Raw genomic sequence first — 3,056 nt, 5'->3', positions numbered from 1 at the left:
AAAAAAAATCTTACACCTATGGATGGGGACGGTGGTGGGGTGGTAGGGGGATGGTGGGGGGGGCGGAAACCCGGGTGGAGGGGAGTTATGGGGGGGAGAGGAACAACTGTAATAATCTGAACAATAAAGATTTATTAAAAAAAGAATCACTGGACTAAAAACAAAACTGTACTATTTCCACTCTAAATGATAGTCTTTATGTTTCATTAAATTAAGAATTAACATAATTAAATGTATTTTTTCATGGCCAAAAAAAATATAAAGATAGTTGTCCCAATTTAAAAAAAAAAAGTAAAAAAACGAAAACAAAACTGAAAATGAGAAACAATAAGATAATACACTGAATGCTATATTTTTCAATCATGTGGCTAAAAATTACAGAAAGGATTTTGGAGAGGGCTTCTGCCAGAAGCAAATTACTTTCGTAAATTTCTAGTTTAACAGTTATGTACTACCTTTGTTACACCCTCAGAAATGAAGCAGGAGAAAAAATATTTCAAGCTTTTTGCAGATGATTTATATTACATTAATCAAACCTGTTCATTCCTCCAAGCATTCATTAGTACCTTCCTACAGAACTGGAAAAAGGACACTGTATATTCAACAAGTGTTGGCTTTTGCCATGACACAAAAATCAAGATGTACCTGATAAACCAGTAAGCACTAATACATCTAGACCTGGTGTTTTTAGAAGTCAGAACAGAACAACCCGCTACAGCACTAGGATTCTGACTCATCAGTTTAAAAACAATGTATAGCTCAAACTCAAAAGAGGAATCTAAACATGCAAACATCAATATAAAGTCATTATATAGATTGTATCATTATTAAAAGATACTCAAGAATACTCTTATTTGAGTAATTTTGGAAAAAAAAAAAAAGAAACACCCTAGACATTTAATTGCATCACAGAGAATATAAACACCTTAAAACTTCTGAAAATGATGAGCTCAATGTTGTCAAGAAAAAATTTGCTAAATTAGAAGCCAGGTTTTCACCAATTATAAGGGAATATAGAAAGCAAGTTCTTTCTACAAGATAGGGAGCTGTTATAGAGCCCCAACACATACAGAGTCTGGAATGGTAATATCTTCAGTAAAAAGGGAGACACACACACACACACACACACACACACACACACACACACGAAAAAAATTGTCCACCAACAAGTGGAATTAAACACACACACATATACACACACACACACAAACAGAACAAACAAACCAAAAAACATTACTAGTATACGTTTTTTTCAAAAATGCTGAGTGGAAAAGGAAAGTCTCACATGAGAATCTATACCAACAGATTGACCCTCCCAAGAATTTAGAATTTGAATTTACACACCAGCATGGTCCAGCAAACTCCAAGTCTAGAGAGTAATAACACAAAGTAGTCTTAGGTTGGTAGCACCCCCCAGAAAGTTGGCAAAAAGGAAACATAAATCCTGTCCGCATAAAGGTACTCCCAAAACAGGCTGCCTAGGGACTCCCACAAATAAAAGCACATGAGTAAACAAACCACATTAAACAAAAGTCAGTAGGAACAACAGAGTAGAATTTGGCACCTTCTTCCCTTGCTCCCCAGAACTTCAGATAATAGAATATCGACACACAGAATATAAAATAAGTGGTGAAGGCCTGGGGTAGGGGTGGACTGGAAGGAGTCAATGGGGGGAGGGGGGGTAGGGAGGGTGGAGGGGAGAGAACATATGTAATACTTTCAACAATAAAAAAAAAGAGTACTGAAAATCAGAAGTAGTATCTAGCTTTTTCGAAGCATGAAAATGTATTTCTTCCTTAAATCTCAGTCAGAGAAATAAAAAAGGTACTGTAAAGAGAATAATAAGAAAAGACAACCTAATTTTGCCTATCAGTAAAAGATCTGAACAGGCACATTATAAAAGAGAACATCCAAACAACCAATAGATAGATACATGAAGTGTCCATCATCATCAGGCATCAGGGAAATACAAGTGAAAACCACATTGAAATATTGCTATCTACACACCCGTATGGCTGAAATGAAAACAAAAATAAAAAACTTAATACCAATTATTGGCAAGGATGTGAAACATTTAGAATTCTTAAATACTACAAGTCTTTATGTCAATTAGTACAAATACTTCGGAAAACTGTTTGACATTGTGTGTGACATTGACATTTGAAACTGTGTCTATGAAAGCTAGACACACACAGGCCCTATAATCCAGTCACTTCTCTCCCAGGAATACACCTAATAGGAATGCATACATATGAACACCAAAAAAAAAAGGTTCATGGCAGAATTGTGTTTAATACTTTAAAACTGGAGACAATCTGAATGCCCATCAATCATAAAATGGATTACACACAATAATGAGAAGAATTATTGTTACATGCAACAATATGGATGAATTTCATGGATAAAAGAGCAAAGGAAGCTAAAAGATTTGTTAAATCCTTTCTCACAAAACCAAAGCATTTTCCTAATCTAAACTCTTTTATTTTTTATTGATTTCCACAGAGAGGAAGGGAGAGGGCCAGAGAGTTAGAAACATCGATGAGAGAAACACCAATCAGCTGCCTCCTGCACACCCCCTACTGGGGATGTGCCCGCAACCAAGGTATATGCACTTGACCGGAATCGAACCTGGGACCCTTGAGTCTGCAGGCCGACGCTCTATCCACTGAGTCAAACTGGTTAGGGCAGAATTATTCTTACAGATGCTTGTAAATTTAGTGATAGGATGAGATGGAAAAGTTCTTTAAGTGCTTCTAAATTGTCAGTGGAATAAGAGAAAGATGATCACTTTTCCAAGGATGGGAGAAGAGGCATTGGGGGTTTTGGCGATGTTAAATAGTCATTCTGGAAAAATAAAATGGCAAACTTTCCAGGGAAGCACAGTAAGGATTTTCTGGTAGGACTATGGCATCAGGGTAAATAAAGTGAGTTTCATCAGCTGGTTGTGTGTTTCTCCAACCATGTTGAGCTACGGGGCTGCTGGCATAGATGAGGCAAAGTATTGGGTTTAACCTGCGCTTGCCCAGGGAGACAAAAGTAGAGCAAATAGGAGGTAA

The 3,056-nt window shown here is 36.8% G+C and overlaps 1 protein-coding gene across 2 annotated transcripts in view; it reads right to left on the bottom strand.

The window, feature by feature from the left end:
• The window catches only part of ADD3 (adducin 3), a 121,796-nt gene that overhangs the window by 64,379 nt on the left and 54,361 nt on the right, over positions 1-3,056 (bottom strand). The window lies entirely within an intron of this gene.

This window comes from Myotis davidii, unplaced genomic scaffold (genome assembly GCF_000327345.1).
Source record: "Myotis davidii unplaced genomic scaffold, ASM32734v1 scaffold107, whole genome shotgun sequence".
NCBI lineage: Eukaryota > Metazoa > Chordata > Mammalia > Chiroptera > Vespertilionidae > Myotis > Myotis davidii.
Note: the sequence above shows the minus strand (reverse complement) of the source record. Positions and strands in the feature narration are given on the sequence as shown.